Source organism: Ornithorhynchus anatinus, chromosome 4 (assembly GCF_004115215.2).
Source record: "Ornithorhynchus anatinus isolate Pmale09 chromosome 4, mOrnAna1.pri.v4, whole genome shotgun sequence".
Classification (NCBI taxonomy): domain Eukaryota; kingdom Metazoa; phylum Chordata; class Mammalia; order Monotremata; family Ornithorhynchidae; genus Ornithorhynchus; species Ornithorhynchus anatinus.
The window spans coordinates 3,887,380-3,911,058 of record NC_041731.1 but is presented as its reverse complement, the minus strand read 5'-3'; the positions used below and the strand labels follow the sequence as shown (position 1 = coordinate 3,911,058).

The window sequence follows — 23,679 nt, the reverse complement described above, 5'->3', positions numbered from 1 at the left end:
GGGAGATTACAGTAGGGTTTGTAGTCATGATCCATGCCCTCGAGGAGCTTATCAGAACAGTGCTCAGCGCTTAGAACGGTGCTTTGCACATAGCAGGCGCTTAACAAATGCCATTATTATTATTATTATTATCATCAACACCATCTTCAAAGCCTTACTAAGATCACATCTCCTCCAAGGAGCCCACCCATTTTTTCCCCTGCTCCCTCTACCTTTTACAACGTCTACGCAACTGTATCTATGACCTTTGGGCTTTTGATATTCACCCCATCCTCAACCCCACAGTGCTTATACTTAAATACTGTACGTTATTTCTTTATATTAACGTCTGTCTCTCCCAAAGGCTTAGTACCGTGCTCTGCATACAGTAAGCACGCAATAAATAAGACTGAGATACGATTGAATGAATAAATGCGATTGACTGTCTCCCCCTCTAGGCAGTAAACTGGGGCAGGGAGCGAGTCTTCCAATTGTATTGTACTCTTCCAAACACTTAGTACAGTGCTCTGCACAAGGTAAGTGCTCAATAAATACCCGATTGATTAATTATAATCGAGTCAGGGAGACAGACTAAAATTTGGGGTCTTCGAATGGATCAAGGAAGTAACAAAGAAATAGCATCCACTCCCAGTTCCTTTCCTCTAATTGCTGAGCTCCAAAATAATCAGCATCACAGAAGGAAATAAAGCAGGAAGACTTTACAACAGCAGTGCACAGTGGAGAACAAAGCAGAAAAAGATGACAGAGAAAAGCATGTTGTAAAATAAGGTCGAATTATGTCCCAAAGCTGATGCAGAGATAATTACAGCATTATTCCTCTGCAGTCCATTCAGTCTCCGCAGACCTGTTCAGTCTGAAGGGGAATGGCGTATGAGATGCATAGAAGAAAAGAATAAATAGCTGAGTAGGGAGCAAAAGGCATGAAGGTAAAGGTCAGGAAGCATTTTATCAGTTTGGGAACTAAATCTGCAGCCCAGAAGCAAGGAGAGCAGTCTGGAGTCACTATCCCCAAATGCAAAATAAACTATGTGAAAACACAATTCTTTGAGAAGAGGGGGCGGAACGATAGTCCCCAGTTTCATTTCTGCTCATCTGCATTCATTTGCTTCTTGTTTGCAGTGGAAGAAAGATCAATCTGAATGGAGCTTATATCAAAAGCCCCCGAAAGCTGGGAAAAGGGATTCAATCTTCATCAGAAAACTCAGAAGGAAAGGATTCCTCCCTGAGTGGGGACGGGAGAGGGGGAAATCCGATCTGGGAGAATCAATCAAATTTCATTGAGAACCGGTGTAGCGAACACTGAACTTAGCTCTTGGGAGAGCACAGCAGAGTTAATAGACACGATTCCCTCCACTCACGGAGCTTAGACTCTAGCGGGAGAGACAGATATTAAAATACGTTACCGAGAGGAAGAAATCATGAAGCTTACGAGATAGGTACCTAAGTGCTATGTGGCCGTGTGAGTATCCAAGGGCTTAGTGACGGTATGGCGGGGGGGGGATGAGAGATTAACTAGGGAAGTTCTCCTGGAGGAGATGGGATTTCAGAAGGACTTTGAAGGTGGGGACAGTAGTAGTCTGCCAGATGTGAAGGGGGAGGGAGTTCTAAGCGGGGAGGAGGCTGTGAGAAATTAGGCAGTGGGAAGAGAGAGCCAAGTGGAGCAGATTGGCCTACATAGGCAAGGCGAAGTGGATGGTTGAGGCACTTATCTGAATAATAATAATAATGTCGGTATTTATTAAGCGCTCACTATGTGCAGAGCACTGTTCTAAGCGCTGGGGTAGACACAGGGGAATCAGGTCGTCCCACGTGGGGCTCACAGTCTTAATCCCCATTTTACAGATGAGGGAACTGAGGCACAGAGAAGTTAAGTGACTCGCCCACAGTCACACAGCTGACAAGTGGCAGAGCTGGGATTCGAACTCATGACCTCTGACTCCAAAGCCCATGCTCTTTCCACTGAGCCACGAGTGGAAAGAGCACAGGCCTGGGAGTCAGAGGACCTGGGTTCTGTTCCCGGCTCCTCTACTTGTACGTGTAACCTATCTTTACAAACGGACCCTGTACTGAAAAGACTTATGGATTTTCATCTGTAAGAAGGGTTCCTGAGGTAATCCTGGGATTTATAGGCCGGTGATCACTTCCAGATCTAACAAATTAGTAGAATTTACAATTCAGTTTTGGTCCAGGATGGCACAGTCTAAATATGGGATGAAGGTCAAGGAGGGCAAACATTATCTGATCCACTGAGCATCCAGTTGGCGATATCATTCACAGTGGGCTGGGAGGATTGATAGCACTTACCCACTGATGGCATTTCTTATGTTCTAAAGTGTCTCTATCCAGACAATAGTTTGACTCATCATTTTATTTTGCTTGAGTAGCTACAACTGTAACATGGCCCACTTAGAAGAGGCTCTTTAAAGCCTCCTGACATTAAAGGAGGCAGCTTTTTAAACGGGCCACTGTGAAATTTTTAACAGTTTCTCCATCTGCTTCAGCACTTCGCAAATCCAATTGCATCTCTGGCATTTTGTAAATCAGTTTCAAGAAATTTCTTGTCATCATCCAAATCAAAACTGCATATATCCAAGCCTTCTCTGCCAAGTGCAAGCACAGACAAAAGTGACTTCACTGGCAAACTCTCCTTTGCAGTCTGGAAGAGAAAACGCTCACATATTTTAGCAGCTCTTCTCTACTGAGCCCCGATAACTCAAAAATGAAATGAGAGAGAAACATGGACAATCTGTTCTGTTTCTGAAACAATACCATCAAAATTGCCCTCTGTTTCCAGTGTCCCCAATTGGATGCCAACAAACTCCTCTAATCAACTTGAAAAATAGACCCAATCTTCCTGCCTTCCTCCAGAGTGGGCTGGGTCACTCAGCCACTTTGCAAACACTATCCGAAAATCATCAGGTCAGAACAGATACCCCTTTTTTAAAAAAAAAAGGCAGAACTCACAACGGACTCAGCCATAGGTATCTAATATGATCCTTCCCACTCCCACCCACCCCTACTGTCTTCTCCTACTGCCCGAATCACTGGTTTAAGAGAGCAACGAGCCAGCCTGAAGCAAACCTGTCTACATCTGCAGAATCACAATGGCAATTTGAAAAGAAGCCTTAGACATTCTAGCTGCTGTTTGATGCGTGGAGGGAACTGTCTTGTTTGCAATCAATTTTATTATTATTATTACTATTATTACTTTAAGGAACAACAGATTGGGCTGACAGAGAGAACAACGTGGTAGGTCTCTGGAGTAGACATCTTGAGCAAGCTTTCTGATTGGCTTGAGAGAATGAACGATTGACAGTTAATGCATTGGGTGCTATGTTTCTTTCATCTCTATGATAGCCTGTCTGGACTTGGAAAGGGGCAGACAGTTGTGGATAGAGGTGTCTGAGCTGCCCTCTTCCTCAGGTGGATGCCCTGAAGGGCAAGGAAGGTTACGATCCATCATAATTTTCTAAGAAATAAAACTTTTAGAATTAAAACATACTAAGGGCCAGGAACAAGCTTGGTGTTTGAGGACAGCAGCAAAAGGGGTAAATCTAACCCAGAACTGGATAAGCCTATTTTGGCTCTTCAGCCTTGACCTAGAGTGACCTCCGGAGCTTCAGTCGAACAATATATAGGGTCAGTTCGCTGTGTAGCAGCATCTCAACAGAGCTATAGGAAATCCATCTTAAGCTGGCTGAAAATCAACAGGATCAGCTCGTCATCATTATTATCATTACCATCACATCACTGAAAGCATTTCTTGAAAGCTGTCCACTGAGGGGTACTTCTCTTTTCAGGCTAAGTGAATAGTAACCTAAAATTGATATTGTGCCATCCTGAGAGGGGATTTGGTGATTTGGGTCCCAAATCTTTATCTGCCCTGGAGTATTAAGTAGGAGAAAAGTAGCCGAATTAAGGCAAGAGTGGCTAAATTAAGATCTGCGGGTCATAGTGGACTCCATTATAAAAATGAGTCACCACTGAAGTTCGAAAAGCGGGTATTAAAAAGGGGCATATGACCGGGAGTACAGTGCTGCGAGGTAATATTTCCTCTCAGTACCAAAACATGCTCAACGAAGAATAGTTCAACATGTCTGCTGTGTGACTTTGGGCAAGGCACGTAACTTCTTTGTGTCTCAGTTTCCTCATCTGCAAAATGGGGATTCAATACCTGTTCTCCCTCCTACTCGTACCTACCCCGGCGCTTAGTACGGTGATTGATGCGTAGTTAGTGCTTGACAAAATTGTGGTGGTATTTGTTAAGCGCTTACTATGTGCAAAGCACTGTTCTAAGCACTGGGGGATACAAGGTGATCAGGTTGTCCCATGTGGGGCTCACACTTTTAATCCCCATTTTACAGATGAGGTAACTGAGACACAGAGAAGATAAGTGATTTGCCCGAAGTCACACAGCTGGCAAGTGGCAGAGCCGGGATTAGAACCCGTGACCTGTGACTCCCAAGCCCACGCTCTTTCCACTGAGCCACGCTGTCAAGAACATCAGTGGATCCTTGGAGAGACTCCAAGAAGGTGCATGGAGCAAATTTAGCCCCGAGAGTCCCACCAAATTGTATGGCAGTCGTATTAAGGGATCGAGAGAATAAAATACAAGAGTTGCTGGACATGTCCACAGTGAGCTAGAAGGAGAGACAGAGATTAATATAAACACTTTATAATATATAATTCAGAGATATGTATATACGTGCTGTGTTATCATACTATGAAGAAAGTCCAGATTATGGGTAAAACACTGGTTGTCACCAAATGAATGTGAAAAGATAATCTGGTTGGAAAGAATTCCTATCCCACACATGGCTCACAGTTTAAGGTAGAATTTAGCTATCACCATCTCATCTAGATTTAGTAGACATGAACTCTGCCCTCAAGAAGATTACAGTTTATAAGAAGAGGCAGAAATTTACAGATGGACATGAGTTAGTGTTCACGTTACCTACAAACAATAAATTTCCCCTGCTAAGTAGGAATTTAGCTAACACCATCTAATCTAAATGAATGTGTAGACTCTCCTCCTCTGAGGAATTTTTTTTTATACTATTAGCTGAGCACTAAGCATTTTGTGCCAGGCACCATGCTAAGTACTGGGGTAAAAGCAAAATAATCAGGTTGGACACAGTCTCTGTGCCATACGGGGGTCACAGTCTTAATTCCCATTGTACAGATGAGGTAAACAGGCACAGAGAAGTGAAGTACCTTGCCCAAAGTCACACATCAGATAACTGTAAGGGCTGGGATTAGAACCCTTGTCCTCCTGACTCCCAGGCCCATGTTTTACCCACTAGATAGGGCACAGGTAGACTGGTATCTCTTAGGGAGTAGATAAACTGCCATCCAGCCTGGAGGCCAGTTTAAAGAGGAGAAAATAGGTGTAAAGAGAGAAATTGGTTTCAAGTTCCACAAGTCAGTGGGAGAGCCAGAGAATAGAAGCCAGGAATCCCAGGCTCATGGCACCTTTCTAGTCAAGCCGCCCCAGATCATTATTCCCCACCTGCCTCTGGTTCATGTTTAAGGCACCCAAGGAAGGTGGAATCCTTCATCAGACACCCTTCTGTGGGCTGTTAACAGATGGGGTGGGGATAATTCCTCTTAGCTCCCAGTGGATGATGGAAATGTGGTTTGACAGGGGCCTTTCAGAGACTCAGCTGCAGACGGCATTGCTGATTTCAGCTTCATCTGGCCTAGCTCAGAAGGCTGGTGACCTCCATCTCCTGGTATGCATCCTGACACAGGAGAGAACCATCACCATTTACATCGCTGTCTAGCGCCTGCTTCATCATCATAATAATCAATAATGTTGGTATTTGTTAAGCGCTTACTATGTGCAGAGCACTGTTCTAAGCACTGGGGTAGACACAGGGGAATCAGGTTGTCCCACGTGGGGCTCACAGTCTTAATCCCCATTTTACAGAAGAGGGAACTGAGGCACAGAGAAGTTAAGTGAAGTCGCCCACAGTCACACAGCTGACAAGTGGCAGGGCCGGGATTCAAACCCATGACCTCTGACTCCAAAGCCCGTGTTCTTTCCTCGGACAAGCCACGCTGCTTCTCCATCATCTAATAGCAAGGCTCAGCCCTTATCTGCAGACCACATTTTAAAAGTGTGATGAATCTACAGAAATCAGGCCAACAAGATTTGTGATCAACACTGGTTTTCTTTATTGGTTCTCTTGGCATTTAGTTTTCAGGGGCCTGAAGCAGCAGTACGACTGAGAGGATAGAATATGGGCCTGGGAGTCAAGAGGATCTGGGTTCGAATTCCGGATCCACCATTTGTCTGCTGTTTGACACTGGGCAAGTCACTTAATTTATCTGTGCCTCAGTTACCTCATCCATAAAATAGGGATTAAGACTGTGAGCTTTATGTGGGACAGGGACTGTGTCCAACCTGATTAGATTGTCTCTACACCAGCATTTAATACATTGCCTTACATATAGTAAGCACTTAAATATCATAAAAATGGGGGGAGGGGGCTGGGGGGACATCTGTGGGTGTGAGAAAGACTATGGCATGTACAGAAAGCTTTATAATGGAGGAGGTTGCATTCTCATAAAGCCCAACCCACCAACAAGGAAAGCTCATGCTACTCACTGTGTCCAAACACGGAGGGCCTGGACATAGTCTTTTCTTCCCATCCTGCATCACGCTGTGGCCAGAGGGTCAGGTGGTGTTAGAAGAAGCTTCTCTCACTCCTTAAAAGGGTTTGAGTTGACATGGGTGATGAAAACACAATGTTCTGAGAGGAAGGACTGAACCGGGTCTGAGTGAATGCTTGGGTTCTCTTAGACTAATGGTGTGGGAATGGGAAAAAGGTGGGTGTGGGGGAGAAGGCTTTGATTGATAGAGGAGAGCTCACTTCACATTCCACAGCCTAGATTGGGAAAAGGGGATAAGTGGGATAGAAGGCAGTGGAGTAGGGAGAGGAGGATAGTCCTCTTCTTTTGAGCTTCCACTGTGTGAATGAAAACATTTCCTTTTCTGACAAGAGCTGATAAACATCACTCTTCAAGCTTACCTTCAGAAAGCAGGGCCCTGCATTCCTTCCTCTGATTCCTGGGGAGGGTCAGTCTCTACAGCAAAGTAAACAAATCACACACACTCCCCCCACCCCATCCCCAACTCACCCAATATGCCAGGGGTTGGGGGGGAAGGAGGGCTATCTGCTTTTCCCACTCCAGAAGAGGAAGAACCATTAGTCTGGCCGAGAATGCCGTCGTCAGTCTCATAGAAGCATCATTAAAAAAAAATCAAGTGCTTTCATGTGCAGTGTAATCAAAGGTATTTATTGAGTGCTTATGTGCAGAGCTGTACTAAGCACTTGGAGAGAGTTGGTAGACACATTCCCTGTCCAAGAGAGCTTACAATCTAAAGGGAGACACAGATATGAATATGAATTGACAGTAATTTTTGTCCCTTTCTCCCATTTTCCTATATGTTACCTTCTAGAGAAAGTAGCAAAAGAAATAAAATTGATTGACTACTCATAAGGACTTAGAAAAGGTTTGTGGGTGGGCAGGAGGAGGGAAATAATGAAAATTAGGGGTGATTTATTAATTGGAAAAATCGACACTGTCCTTGTCCCCTCCTAGCATAGAAGATTGAGGTTTAGCCATTTTCAATCAACAAATCAATAATAGTATTTATTGAGTGACTAGTATGAGCAGAACCCTGTACTAAACATTTGGATGAGTACAGTGGATTAATCAGAGGATATCTCAGAGGGTTTTGAAGGGTTTTTTCAGGGACCGGTTTCCAAAGGCTGATGAGTTATGTTTCAGTAGTGGACCATTTCCCGCAGTTTCATCACTCCCAGCTTTGCTACTTCCCGATAAGCAGGTTTTGGAGAGGGCTGATTCTAATAATAATAATAATTGTGGTATTAAGCAGTTTTTATGTGCCAAGCACTGTTCTGAACACTGGGGTAGATACAAGATAATCTGGTTGGAAAGAATTCCTATCCCACACATGGCTCACAGTTTTAATAGATTTAATCTAGATCATCTCATCTAGATTTAGTAGACATGAACTCTGCCCTCAAGAAGATTACAGTTTATAAGAAGAGGCAGAAATTTACAGATGGACAATTTCTGCCTCTTCTTATAAACTGTAATCTTACAACCTTAAAACAATAAATTTTCCCTGCTAAGTAGGAATTTAGCTATCACCATCTAATCTGCTATTTCAGTTCATGTTAAATCTCTTCTTGCTTGGCGAGACTTTGCTGGTTTAGGTGACTTTTATTGCTACTCTATAAGAAATGTGCTTATTGCCAGCCATGCTTGTAAAAAGGAAAAATATGTTCCCCACCTAGTAATAAGGCAAAAGCTTCCATGACTCTTTCCAGGTCTTGAAGAATATGAAGTCATATCCACCCAGATAGCTGGCCTGCAGCTTTCTACCCTTTCCTTGGCTGTGTATTCTCACGAGCACTTAGTTACAGTGTTCTGCCCAGAGTCAGGACTCCTTGAATACTAGTATTAAGAGGGAGCCAGCCTGCTTCACTGGGCCAATGAGAAGGCTTAACGAGTTTAGATTGCAGCAGGATGGACAGAAGTTAGACCCAAGGGCTATGAGATAAAGAGATACCTTGATCATGGAGTGGGAATCGTATCGGTGATTTTAATGAGAAGGGCCATCCATGACTTTCCTGGGTTCTCTAAGAGCAGTGGGTGGGTTGGAGCTTTTCAAAGCCTCTTCCAGCCCTGGGAGTCTTTGATCTTACTAATTAAACATTCTGCACCTACAAATAAATGTACCCCATTCAAAGTAAAATAAAAATGCAACGGTTTGTGAAATTAGCTTAAACAAAATCAAACTGTACGAAGAGCCTAAATGTGTATTTTGGGGCATCAGAACAGACTTCCAAAAAGTCTTCCGTCAAGTCAGCATGGACGCATTAGTTTTGCTCACCCGGTTCTAGAATGCTGCGGCTGGAAGGACGACTGCCAATGGATAGGATCGTGGCTGGAGGTTGTAAGGAAGAGAGATGGTGATCTCCCCTCTCGTTTAGTCCTCCACTTCCTCCCAACCCCTTCCCACCTGCTCCAACTCTGTCTCCCAGACCCCAGTGTTTCCTTGCTGTCATCAGGTCCCCATAGGGCAGCTTTTTCCTGCCTAATTTCCCCTTCAGGGTCACAGTGGATTTGCTTCATCTTTTTTTTAAGGCATTTGTTAAATGCTTACAGTGCCAGGCGTTGTAGGGTAGACACAAGCTAATCTGGTTGGACACAGTCCGTGTCCCATATGGGGCTCACAGTCAATCCCCATTTTACAGATGAGGTAACAGATAGAGAGAAGTGAAGTGACCCGCCCAAAGCCACACAGCTGACAAAGGGGGTGGATTCGGGATTAGGAACCAGGTGCTTCTTTTTGACTCCCAAACCCCGTCTTTAGCCACTAGACCAAGCTACTTCTCCTGGAGTGTGACTTAGAGCTGTTAGATAGCTGCTGGGTTTGCCCTAGAGGCTTGACCTGCTTTTTGGGGGTGTTTCTGGTGCCCCTTTATTAAATGTTTCTGGTCATTTATTAAATCGCTCTGGAAGTTGGAAACTTTTATATAAAGATCTCTTCTGCATACTATACAGTGCTGAGAAAGGGCACATATGTGTGTCTCTCAGTGTGTGTGTGTGTGTGTGAATGTTTGCATGTGCATTCAGATATTTTTACTTTATGTTGTTTGGGAGGCCAGAAGGATTCAGCATGTGGTGGGGATCTAGTCTTCCTGGTAATGTAACACATTCTTTACTTAAAAAAAAAAAAACCCAACAAAAAAACCTTCCTGGCATTTTATCACAAGCAGAAGGGGACCAGAAAGTGCACAAACATTCATTGGCATGCAAGGAGTCTTCAAATTATATTAACCACCCTCAATCCTTCCAGTCAAGATTCCAATTTGCCTCAGACTCTGTAAGCACAGCTTTGTGCTTAAAATTCAGCTCCACAAATATAACGCTAAATGAGGAAAAAGCCTCTGAAAAACGAAGCTGTTGGCACTTCCTGGTCCCTCCAGGCTCCCAGCAGAATTCCATGAATATTTCAAGTTGGGGTAATAGGGTAACCCTCACCCCAGGGTGGCCACTGATGGATCCCATGAACTGTTAGGCATATATCAAGTGTGTGACACCGGTTATGCAACGTGACACGGTGACATCATAGGGAACCACTCGCACAGCTCTGCTGACCCTAGGACATGTCGTTGGTGGGATCTGGGACCTCCTTCCTCTCCCCGGAAACATTTTTCTCCCCTCCTGGGATCCTACAGACACAGGCTCCGCTTCTAAGTCCCAGGACTGGGCAGCAGCAGCAGCTGGGACGGAGGAAGGCTGGGGCTGAAAAATAAAAGAATAGCATATGTAAAGGTTTCCAGGAGCATAACAGGAGTGGACAGACCTGCTGGAAACCAGACTGTTGGATCTAAAATCCAAGAGAAGCAGCTTGGCCTAGTGGAAAGAGCAGATGACCTGGAGTCAGCGGGGTGATAGATCAATCCTGTGTGCCAAGCACTGTTCTAACTGCTGGGGTATAGTCAATTTAAGCAGGTTGGACACAATCCCCGTCCCATATAGGGCTCACAATCTAAGTAGGAGGGAGTAGAATCAAATCCCCTTGAGGAAACTAAGGCACAGGGAAGTTAAGTGACTTACGGTCCCACAGCAGACAAGTGGTAGAACCAGGATTAGAACCCAGATCCTCTGACTCCCAGATGTGTGCTCTTTCCACTAGGCTACCCTGCTTCCCCTTATCAATGACTGCACAGGGAGACGTGGATTCTGGATCATTTCCTTCACCCTGGGAGCATCAGCTCTTTTTTCTGCACTTCCTTCCTGGCCATGTAAGACGGAGACTGTGGTAATTCTATTACAATTATTCGATAACTTTAACACATAAATAAAATGTCAGTCAAGCCAATTCTATTATTCAAACCCAGTTACTGCCAGCTATTCAATCCATATTCAATTCTGCTGCCACATTAAGGACACAGTTAGCCAGTGCAGAGCGCCACTGGGTTGACTGACATAATGTTCGTATGGGAGAGTGATAAATGCATTTGTCTAGTGTTATTGAAGTTAGTCTTCCCCACTGATGAAGAATCAGCATGAGATAACTTTATATCTCTGTGAGAGAGACAGGGACACTAGAGAAAAGCCAATTTAAAATTGAGGGGAAATTTCATTTATAGCTAGACAATGTGAAGCAATGATATGCACACACATTGCCAACACGCACACACGGTCATATACTTTCTACAAGCAAATTGCATTCTCAGGTTGCTTATGTTTTAATAGAATATCAGCTCCAGAAGACGGAAAGTGTTTCGTATTACACTCAGATTAGACTTTCCAAGTTTGCAATTAAATGGAAATTGGCATTGTTAATCATTCTGAAGTTCGGATACTTTTGGAAAGCTAAGGAAATGGGTCACGTGTACTTGCGGGGCCCAGAGCGAGTTTCGGGGAACGTCGTGGTGAATGCAACCCGATGCTCCAGCTCCGCCGCTAATTTCCCACCGGCTCCGGGAAAGGTCACTTAGCCACTTCCTATGCACCTGCAGACGGAAGACGATTCTAGGCAAAGGTGATGTCGAAATCGATTCCATTAACACCGTGCTGAGGGCAAAGTCTTGGTGACATTCATTACGTTTGTTACTGATCCTTCTCTCAAGATAACCGACTCACGGGGCCTCTTTCTTCTCTCTAGTTATTATTTATTAAGCGCTTACTGGGTGCAGAGCAATGCACTAAGAGCTTGGGAGAGTACAATATATCAGAGTTGGTTGCTGAATGATGATGAGGGTATTTGTTAAGCGCTTACTATGCGCCAAACTCTGTTCTAAACGCAAAAGGGTCTAAAGGAGCTCCCCATCTTCAAAGCCTTGAAATCGCATCTCCTCCAGGAGGCCTTCCATGATTAATCTCTCATCTCCCCACCCTGTGACCCCTAACTGTCATTTCAGCCATCCACTATTCAGCCGCTATTATTAGTGCCACTAATCAATAGTATTTATAGAATCTTACTGGGCGCAGAGCACTGTACTAAGCATTTGGGGAAGTACAGTGCAATAGAGTTGGTGCTCCAATCCCTGCCCACAGAGATCTTACTGTCTACAGACACTTAAGTATTTCTCCCTTTCCATGGCACTTAATGAACATGTCTTATAGTGCCCGCTCCATTACTTTCTCCTATCTATAATCGCCTTTAGTGTCGATCTCTCCATCTGGATCGTAAGATCCTTGAGGGAAGGGACCCTGTCTACTATTTCTATTCTAAATTTCCTAGTACAGTGCCCTGGCACACTGAAGGAGCTCAATAAATACTACCGATGATGGTTATTAATAATAATAATAACAATGACGATGATATTTGTTGAGCGCTTACTGTGTACCAGGAACTGTACTAAGTGCTGGGGCGGATACAAGCAAATCAAGTTGGATGCAGTCCCTGTCCCACGTGGGGCTCACAGTCTCAATCCCCATTTTACAGATGAAGTAACTGAGGCACAGAGAAGTGAAGTGACTTGCACAAGATTACCCAGCAGACAGGTGTCAGAGCCGGGATTAGAACTCACGACTTTCTGACTCCCAGGCCAGTGTTCTATCCGCACCACGCCATGAATATTTTTTTAAACGGTATTTGTCAGGTGCTTACTACGTGCCTGCCAGGTACTGAACTAAGCGCGAGGGTAGATACAAGCTAATCAGGTTGGACACAGTCCCTGTCCCACATAAGGCTCACCGTGTTCATTTCCATTTTACAGATGAGGTAACTGAAGCCCAGAGAAGTGAAGTGAATTGTCTAAGGTCACACAGCAGACGTGACAGATCTGAGATTAGAACCCAGGTCCTTCTGATCCCAGGCCCGAGCCGTATCCACTAGGCCATGCTGCTTTTGGTGATATTCCATTACCAAAAAGCATGATCCAGGATAGCTGCCTCCCGCTACCGTTCGAGCCCACACTCTGCCTAGCACATTCCACCCCGCTGGCTGCGGGAGAGAAGATGGGCTGGCTATCAGCGTTAGGCAGAACGAGGACTGGTTGATGACTTCTTCCTCCTTTAAAACCCAGCCCGTCCTTCCCACCTGACTGTGGGCCAACTCTGTGATCGAAGTCCTGCTTGCACTTCTGCTTGGTTTTTGCCACCTCTCCTCAAGAGCCTTCATTAATCTTAATCGGTTCAAGCTTCTCCCCTCAACTCCTTTAATCTTTCCCGTTTGCTCCAGCCCAACTAACCTTCTCCTAACCCCATCTTCCTTACATTCCTACACCTGCCTTGTTCCCTCCCTATCAAGATTGTCCTTCCGCTCCCATGATAAAGGTTGGAGGTGGATTTGGAGCTATTTAAGATGCACAGTTCTAAACACTGAACACATTCTCCCTCTGGTCTGGAACTCCCTACCCCTACGCATATGCCAAACGACCACTCTCCCCACTGTCAAAGCCTTATTAAGGTCATATATCCTTCAGGAGTCCTTCCCCGATTAATTCCCCCTTTCCCTGACTCCCTCTCCCTTCTGTGTCATCTCTACCCTTGGATCTATACCCTTTAAGCACTTGATATTCACCCCACCCTCAGCCCCACAGCACACATGTTTGTACATATCACTATTTATTTATATTAATGTGTTTCTCCCCCTCTGGACTGTAAGCTTGGTGTGGGCAGGAAACATGAATAAGACTGTGAGCCCCATGTGGGATAACTGATTACCTTCCACCTCCCGAGTGATACCTTGTACCTCCCCAGAGCTTGGAACGGTGCCTGGCACATAGTAAGCTCTTAACAAATACTATATTATTATTTTTTTTATTATGTGCAGTGGGCTAAGTATTGGAGGAGGAGAAAGAGGGGGGAAAAAAGGAGGAGAAGGACGGGAGGAAGAAGAGGAGAGAAGGGGAATTGCGATCAATGCGGCATTCGTTAAGTGCTTACTATATGCCGAGCACCGTACTAAACCCTGGGGTAAATGCCAGGTATTCAAGTCAGATGTCGTCCCTGAGCCAACCAGCGTTCACAACCTAAATATGCGGGGGGGGGGGGGGGGGGGCGGGACCCGGTATTGAATCCCCATTTTACAAATGAGTTAACTGAGGCACAGAGAAGTTAAGTGAGTTGCCCAGGGTCACACAGAAGACAGGTGGAAAAGATGGGATTAGAACCTACATCCCCTGACTCCGAGGCCCAAGCTCTTTCCACTAGGCCATACGACTTTGCATAAAGAGGAGGAGGAGAAAAAATAAAATAGAGGAGAAAGAGTAGAAGCAGGGGGAAGAGGTAGAAAAGGAAAAGGTCCCATGAAATCCATTCTTTCGTGTTGTAGCTCACTTCCATCCTGGAGCATGATATGGGGGGAAGAAAGAAAGAAAAGGACACTGAAATACTGAACCTTAGAATGTGGGAACTTTCAGGTGTTTCACTCATATGTGGGAACTTCCACAGCTGCTTCCCACCTTGAACCAAGCCAATACATCCATTCATCTTTATCCCTTGCAATAATAGCCAAAGGCTCTCTTCGATAATACAAGGCAAATTCATCTGTTTCTTGAGTCAGTGTAATAACTGCATTGCATTTGGGATTATTTTGTTTTGACACTTGAATAGTCATTTTAGAAACCACGAATTTCCTTGTTATGATGATCAGAAACCTCTTTCAGAGGGGCATTATCCTTGAACCAAACCCATCACAGACTGTATGTCCCTGCCCAACACCGGTCACATTAAACCTCAGGCACTAATAATGCCAATAGCTGGCAAAATAAGACCCCAGTAACCACTTCTCCACCTCAACCTTCTTGTAGATTTAAAAAGCAAAGCTTTATAAAGGGTTGGAATGTAAAGGGTTGGAATACATTCCCTAGTACAAACCCGGCTCCGCCACCTATCTGTTGTGTGACCTTGGGCAAGTCACTTCACTTCTCTGTGCCTCAGCGACCTCCTCTGTAAAACGGAGATGAAGACTCGGACCCCCATGGGGGACAGGGACTGCACCCAGCCTGATCATCTTCTATCTACCCTCAAGCTTAATAGAGTGTCTGACACATACTAAGTGAACAGATACGATTATTATTTTCTCTTTGCCCCTTTCTGACCTCTCTGTGTTGTTCCTAAACTAGGGAAAGAATTATCTGATGAATGAAGCTTCCTCAGTTTTCCATGCTGGATATTGGGAAGCAGAATCACCAGTGGCAAGAGCTCTGAACTGTGAAATCATGTAATCTGAGGTCTTAGTCCCAGATCTGACACCTGCCTGTTGTGTGATCTTGGGCAAGTCATTTCACCTCTAAGTTTCTTCGTCTGTAATATGGGAGTAAGATGGCTGCTCACCTTACCTCAGACGGCAAACCCCATGTGGGAGAAGAACTTAATCGGATTGAATTATGTTTGGCCTACCTCAGTGTTTAATACAGTATTTGGCCCGTAATAACCACTTAATAAATTATTCTAGTTTTAACATTAAACAACATTTTGCTTTGAGGTAAATTGACATCATGGGAGAAGAATGACTTAAGGATGAGATGGGAACATTCAATAAAGAATGTGTCAAGCTTCTCATCCCCTGTGTATGCTGCACTTATTTTATTGTCAAACAGAAGCATTATTTTTTGCTTTAAAGACACAGTCACCAGTATGTCATGTCTGCTTCTCTATTTTCCAGTCCTTCAGAAGAAATGTCACTGCCTGTCACTCACGCATTGTCCTGTGAGTCATACCACTTTACCACCAAAAGAGGCATTTTGCTCCTGTTTAAATGGCATTTTGCTTATCGGAATTTTAGGGGGTTTCTTTGCTTTGCTTTCTTTCTGTAATTGTTGCTGCCGAGCCCAGATTCCTGTCCCTTTGGTCTGAGAGGAAGATCATGCTTTTTGTGAAAACTGCAAAATATTTGGGGGCACTTTACGGGTACCAGTCTGTTCTTCATTGGGAAGAAAGCCCACCGCGTTTCAATGTTGTGCTGACTTCCAGATTCACGAATGAATGAAGCATCTGCATGCAACTTCCTGCAGCAGAATAAGGTCTCAAAGGAGAAAGATGGAGGGATAAATCTGTAGCTGAAATTCAGTCTTACTCTGACTCTCTTTCAGGTAGCAATTCTATTGTGTTGAACCCGCCCAAGCACGTAGTACAGTACTCCGCAAATAGTAGGTCCTCAAAAAAATACTATTGACTGAGAGGGACTGCTCTCCTTGGGCAGCTGCTGGTCAAAAATCAGGATCCCGTGGAGTCAGGCTCAAAAACGGAAATAGACTCCCTGTGGAGCAAATGCAACAGCTAAACAAGAATCTATGTTTATATGTATATAGTGTGGAATTGTCTCTTCAGCCACACCCTCATTCACAGGTAAAAGTTCATAATCGCTAATGGTAGTTTAGTTCTTACTGTGTGAAGAACACTGTACTAAGTGCTCGGGATAATCCAACCGAGTAGAAGTGATAGATATGTTCCATGATTGCAAAAGGCTTACAGTCCCTAAGGGGGGAAGGGCGGGAGGGGGAGACAGGCATTATAAAAAATTTGCAGATATATATATACGTGCTGGGGACGAGGGCAGGGTGAATATATTGGCAGAGACTTGATTTTAGAAGGGTTTTGAAAGAGAGGAGAATGGTGGTCTGTAGGATAAGAAGAGGGAGGGAGCTCCAGGTCAGAGGGAGAACTACGCAAGGCTTCGTTGGTGAGCTCCCAGTGGGCAGGGAAAACATTTATCATCTCTGTTGTATTGTTCTCTCCCAAGTGCTTGTACACTGCTCTGCCCACAGTAAGCCCTCAACAAATAAAACTGATTGCTTGAGACAGAGGCACAGCCTTAAAATCATGATTTAAGATGTCTTAAAGAGCTCCAAATCCTGTACCACAATCTAAATATTTGAAATTCCTGTCTTTTTCAATCTTTAGGGAGGGAGGACCTGCCAGACTGGATAGCAGGAGTGGTCATGGTATTTATTGAACACCTACTGAACAGAGGGCAGTGCATCAAATATGCTAGCCAAATTCCTCCATAGGATTCCGGTCGGAGCCTGACCGTTTGGGATCCAACTGGATTGTACCCCACTTTCCAGAAAGCCCATATAATACACTGAGCTAAATCTGTCAGCTCAGAGAGAGGCTGTACCTTCACTCGGCAGCAAAGCTCAACCCAAACTCCTCTTTCTGCTCAGGAGGAAAGAACAAAGTCAAGCAACTGAAGTTGGACGTGAGGGTGAAATATTGGACAGCTGGGGCCTAAGCACACTCTTTTGTTTTAAGTGGGGTCCTGTTGAGGCACGTCTGACTGAAATAATACCTTTCGCTTGTTTATCTCAAAACCGTGCCCTCGCCAAGCTAGGCGGAGAACACCGTAACGGGCCAACTTAGAAAGGTTATTAGCCACCAGCTGCTTGCTTCTTTTGCTATGCACAGAGCAGGAGAAAATGGGTTTAAACTGCTGTTTGGGAAAACTTAGGTTTGGAAGGAGGAACCTGCATAGATTTAATAATATGGCTTGCAAGCCAGCCTCCGTGTGGGAGTCAGAGCCGGCAAGAACAAATAAAACCGGACCTGATCTCATAACGGTTGAAATATTCAAGACGGCGGAGCCTGCGTGGATTCTGCTGGAAGTTTTGAACGCCGGTTGCCGCTGTAGGGAATGCTAGCCGTGGGTTTGTCCTCCAAAGTGTGGGTCCAAAGGTCCTCTCCACAAAGGATGCACAAAAAGATCGTCTCCCGCGAGGCTGTTGCATTTACTATTTTCAGTGCCTACCGCGGGCTTTCGTTTTGCTTCTTAGTAATAACGAAACGTTCTAAGTGCTTACTGGGTACAAGACATTGTACCTAGCGCCGGAGTAGTTTCAAGATAGATCGGATACAGTCTCTGTCAGTCAGTCTGTCAATCGTATTTATCGAGTGCTTACCACAGTGCAGAGCACTGTACTAGGCACTCAGGGGAGTACAATATTACAACAAACATTCATTCATTCAATAGTATTTATTGAGCACTTACTATGTGCAGAGCACTGTACTAAGCACTTGGAACGTGCAAATCGTCAAGAGACAGAGACAGGCCCTGCCAGACACACTCCCTGCCCACAATGAGCTTACAGTCTAGAGGGGGTCACCCGGAGCTCACAGTATAAGAAGAAGGAAGAGCAGGTTTCATTCTTATTTGCAATCAGCGGTATTTACTGAACACTTAGTATGTGCAGAGCACTGTACTGAGGACGTGGGAGAGTCCAATACAGAGTTGGTAGACGTATTTTCTGCACACAAGGATTTGCATGAGAGTAAATTGAGCAAAATGAGGCACAGAGAGGTTAAGTGACTAGTCTAGGGTCACCCGACACAGCAGCGGCAGAGCTGGGACTAGAACCCAGGAATCCTGACACCAAATCCCACGTTCTTTCGACAGGGTCGTGCTGTCAGCCATCGCACGTTCACACTATCCTGCTGTTGGGCTGATAATAATGTCGGTATCTGTTAAGCGCTTACTATGTGCCGAGCACTGTTCTAAGCGCTGGGGTAGATACAGGGTCATCAGGTTGGCCCACGTGAGGCTCACAGTTAATCCCCATTTCACAGATGAGGTAACTGAGGCACAGAGAAGTTAAGCCACTTGCCCACAGTCACACAGCTGACAAGTGGCAGAGCCGGGATTCGAACTCATGACCTCTGACTCCCAAGCCCATGCTCCTTCCACTGAGCCACGCTGCTTCTCTAGACTGCCACCGCCCCTCAGCACTCTATTTCGCGGAACCATTAAGGCGGGCACTTTCAAAATGTGCCCAGTTTTGCCACAGCACATCTTTTCACTACAGGTTTTTGGTGGACTATTTAGGGTGTGGGAACTGGGGAACGTTTCCCGACAGTTCAAGCTCGTTTCAATATGAGACACCGGGTTTGGAAGAAACGTGCCCACGAGAGCATGGGAGAGAGCAACCGAAAACAGATCCGCCCGGTATACGGCAACCAGAAAAGGAGCGACTTCCTAGAAGCAGAAGCTTCGACCGGGTCACGAAAACAAGAGGGAGAAGCGAAAACACTGCCAGGCGCTGCGGTGGCAAATCGATCGGCAGTGTTTACTGAGCACTCACTGTGTGCTGAGCACTCTACCAAGCGCTTGTGAGAGCACAGTACGACAGAATTGGTAGACACACTCCCTACCCACAGCAAGCTGACAGTCTAGGAGGAAGAAGAGGCCCTTAATCCCCATTTTTAGGTTAGGAAACACAGGCAGAGAGAAGTTAAGTGACTTCAGTCAGTCAGTCATATTTATTGAGTGCTTACTGTGTGCAGAGCATTGTACTAAACACCTGGGAGAGAACGGTAAAACAAAAAACAGTCACATTCGCTGCCCACAATGAGCTTATAGACTAGAGACTTGCCCAAAGTCACAGACCAAACGTGCGACAGCCGGCATTAGAATTTAAGTCCCCTGACCCCAGCTCTTTCCAGGAGACTCATGTTGCTACCGTTCTGAGACTAGAACTCACAAGCACATGACGTGGAAGGGATTTTTTTTTGTTTTAACACTTCATTGGTTTTATCTGCTACACCCACACACGCTGATAAAAATCTCTCCATCAGTAGCTTCACACCTTTTTCCTAAAACAGAGAAAACCCAGATATTACGCTCTAAAAAGCAGAAATGGAGTCTAGCTCCCCTCCATTCTCTCCGTACCTGTTTTCAAACTCAAATTAAACAGACTACTTAGAAATAGAGTCGAATTAGCCTATCGACATCAGATTACTTATGACTCTAGGTTTATAGCTGCTCAGTAATTTTCCATAACAATCTCTTTGGAGAAGCTCAGATGTTTTCACAATACGGGCTTGCGGGCGGCTCTACCGATTCTGAGCGCCAGCACTTGGCCAAACCTAATCAGCTTTATTTTTCACTATCTGTTCCTCTTTCTTCTTCTGTGCTATTTAAACCCCAATTCCATTTTTCCAGCTATTATCTGGGCCTGCCTCTTTTGAGCCTCTCCGGAGTAGTAACTTCTCCGGCCGGTGGGCTTTAGATATCTTCTCTGATGTCCAGAATTTAGTCACTGTTACCGGTGAAACCGGTTCATCCACATTCAGGGTATGAGGTGGAATCCCAGAACAGTAGCCATGTGGTCTAGTGGAAAGAGCACGGACCTGGGAGTCAGAGGACCTGAGTCCTAATCCCGGCTCCGTCACTTGCCTGCTGGGTGACCTTGGGCTCTTAACTTCTCTCTGCTTGTTTCCTTATTTAAAACTGAGGATTAAGTACCTGTTCTCCCTCCTACTTAGACTGTGTGACCCGCTTATCTTGTAGCTACTCCAAAGCTTAATACTGCACGAGGCACAGAGTAAGCACTTAAGAAATGCCACAATTATTTTCATTAGTAACAGAACTACATACGATAATGAGGGTAACGACTCCATGGACAGTGGCCCAATTCTTCACTCATTATGAAGCTCTATGTCCAGTCCCTGAGACATGAGGTTGGGTGAGTCAAGGGTGGTGATCTAGGAAGTAGTAAAATCATGTATGGTTGTGTAACAGTGGTGGTGCCACGTGGCTCCCCACAACTGCATTTATCCCCATTTCGAACCGGGGGAACAACCAGTTCAACAGTGGAAATGGCAGGATTGCTGGCACTGAGCCCTAATCTAGCGACCGAGGCTCCACAGATGCAACAACCCGACATTAAGCATCAAAGACAAAAAAGGCAACCTTCTTCCATCCTACCGCTTTGGTCTCCTGAACGTGTCCTTAATGGGATCAATAAATCCTGTTTCCCTCCACCTAGTGAGGGAGAAATCGATTCTGCAAGAATATTTCTTTGCCCCTTCAGAGTTTTTGAGTGAAATGAATTATAGTGGATACATACCAAACTTCCTTCAGAGCCCTAGTATGTTGTAGGGAGTGGCGTCTGGAGGATCCTTCTTGGGATGAAGGCAGTGTGGTCTATTGGACAGTGCACAGAAGTCGGGGTCAGGAGAGATGCTTTCCAGCCCCGTGCTTCCTCTTGGGCAAGTCATTTCTCCTCTCTGGGCCTTGGCTTCCTCATCTGTAAAGTGGGGATAAGACCGTGAGCTCCCGGTGGGACAGGGATTATATTCGGTTTGATTACCTTTTCATTCATTCATTCATTCATTCAATAGTATTTATTGAGCGCTTACTATGTGCAGAGCACGGTACTAAGCGCTTGGGATGAACAAGTCGGCAACAGATAGAGACGGTCCCTGCCGTTTGACGGGCTTACGGTCTGATCGGGGGAGACGGACAGACGAGAACGATGGCAATAAACAGCGTCAAGGGGAAGAACATCTCGTAAAAACAATGGCGACTAAATAGAATCGAGGCGATGTACAATTCATTAACAAAATAAATAGGGTAACAAAATATATACAGTCGAGCGGACGAGTACGGTGCTGTGGGGATGGGAAGGGAGAGGTGGAGGAGCAGAGGGAAAAGGGGAAATGAGGCTTTAGCTGCGGAGAGGTAAAGGGGGGATGGCAGAGGGAGTAGAGGGGGAAGAGGAGCTCAGTCTGGGAACGTCTCTTGGAGGAGGTGATTTTTAAGTAGGGTTTTGAAGAGGGAAAGAGAATCAGTTTGGCAGAGGTGAGGAGGGAGGGCGTTCCGGGACCGCGGGAGGACGCGACCCGGGGGTCGACGGCGGGATGGGCGAGACCGAGGGACGGTGAGGAGGTGGGCGGCGGAGGAGCGGAGCGTGCGGGGTGGGCGGTAGAAAAAGAGAAGGGAGGAGAGGTAGGAAGGGGCAAGGTGACGGAGAGCCTCGAAGCCTAGAGTGAGGAGTTTTTGTTTGGAGAGGAGGTCGACAGGCCACCACTGGAGTTGTTTAAGAAGGGGAGTGACACGCCCAGATCGTTTCTGCGGGAAGATGAGCCGGGCAGCGGAGTGAAGAATAGACCGGAGCGGGGCGAGAGAGGAGGAAGGGAGGTCAGAGAGAAGGCTGACACGGTAGTCTAGCCGGGATATAACGAGAGCCCGTAACAGTAAGGTAGCCGTCTGGGTGGAGAGGAAAGGGCGGATCTTGGCGATATCATAGAGGTGAAACCGGCAGGTCTCGGTAACGGATAGGATGCGTGGGGTGAACGAGAGGGACGAGTCAAGGATGACACCGAGATTGCGGGCCTGTGGGACGGGAAGGATGGTCGTAACATCCACGGTGATAGAGAAGTCTGGGAGAGGACCGGGTTTGGGAGGGAAGATGAGGAGCTCAGTCTCGCTCATGTTGAGTTTTAGGTGGCGGGCCGACATCCAGGTGGAGACGTCCCGGAGGCGGGAGGAGATGCGAGCCCGAAGGGAGGGGGAGAGGACAGGGGCGGAGATGTAGATCTGCGTGTCATCTGCGTAGAGATGGTAGTCAAAGCCGTGAGAGCGGATGAGTTCACCGAGGGAGTGAGTGTACATGGAGAACGGAAGAGGGCCGAGAACTGACCCTTGAGGAACTCCAACAGTTAAAGGATGGGAGGGGGAGGAGGCTCCAGCGAAGGAGACCGAGAATGATCGGCCAGAGAGGTAAGAGGAGAACCGGGAGAGGACAGAGTCCGTGAAGCCAAGGTGAGATAAGGTATGGAGGAGGAGGGGATGGTCGACAGTGTCAAAGGCAGCAGAGAGGTCAAGGAGGATCAGAATGGAGTAGGAGCCATTGGATTTGGCAAGAAGGAGGTCACGGGTGACCTTAGAGAGAGCGGTCTCGGTAGAGTGGAGGGGACGGAAGCCAGATCGGAGGGGGTCTAGGAGAGAATGGGAGTTAAGGAATTCTAGGCATCGATTGTAGACGACTCGTTCTAGGATTTTGGAAAGGAAGAGTAGTAGGGAGATAGGACGATAACTGGAGGGGGAAGTGGGGTCGAGAGCGGGTTTTTTTAGGATGGGGGAGACGTGGGCATGTTTGAAGGCAGAGGGGAAGGAGCCCTTGGAGATCGAGTGGTTAAAAATAGAAGTTAAGGAAGGGAGGAGGGCAGGGGCGACGGTTTTAAGAAGGTGAGAGGGAATGGGGTCCGAGGCGCAGGTGGAGGGGGTGGCACTTGCGAGGAGGGAGGAGATCTCCTCTGAGGATACCGCAGGGAAGGATGGGAAAGTAGGGGAGGGGGTCGGTGGGGGGGAGGGGAGAGGCGGAGGGATGACTTTGGGGAGCTCAGACCCGATCGTGTTGATTTTCGTGAGGAAATAGGTGGCCAGATCATTGGGGGTGAGAGATGGGGGAGGGGGAGGAACAGGGGGCCTAAGGAGAGAGTTAAAGGTCCGGAACAATCGGCGGGGGTGACGGGCATGGGTGTCGATGAGGGAGGAGAAGAAGCTTTGCCCGGCGGAGGAGAGGGCAGAGTTAAGGCAGGAAAGGATAAATTTGAAGTGTGTGAGGTCGGCTCGGTGCTTGGACTTTCGCCAGCGGCGCTCGGCGGCTCGAGCGTAGGAGCGTAGGAGGTGGACGGAGGAGGCGATCCGGGGCTGTGGGTTAGTGGAGCGAGAGCGGCGGAGGGAAAGGGGGGCGAGAGAGTCGAGATGAGTAGAGAGGGTGGAGTCGAGAGCGGAGACCCGATCGTCGAGAGTGGGAAGAGAGGACAGGGCGGCAAGGTGAGGAGAGATGCTATTGGAAAGACGGATGGGATCGAGAGAGCGGAGGTCTCTGTGGGGCAGTAGCGAAGATTTGCAGGGGGAGGGAGTGTGAGAGATGAGGCAGGTGAGAAGGTTACGGT

General features: G+C 46.4%; 1 long non-coding RNA gene across 1 annotated transcript in view; it reads right to left on the bottom strand.

The window, feature by feature from the left end:
• Positions 1 to 9,790: 9,790 nt before the first annotated feature.
• LOC114811096 overlaps positions 9,791 to 23,679 on the bottom strand; it is an 81,667-nt gene continuing 67,778 nt past the window's right edge. Inside the window, exons 3-4 of the long non-coding RNA XR_003758795.2 lie at positions 20,844 to 21,023; positions 9,791 to 10,347 (exon numbers count right to left, since the gene is read on the bottom strand). This is a non-coding gene — a long non-coding RNA (uncharacterized LOC114811096). The remainder of the gene's footprint in view (positions 10,348 to 20,843; positions 21,024 to 23,679) is intronic.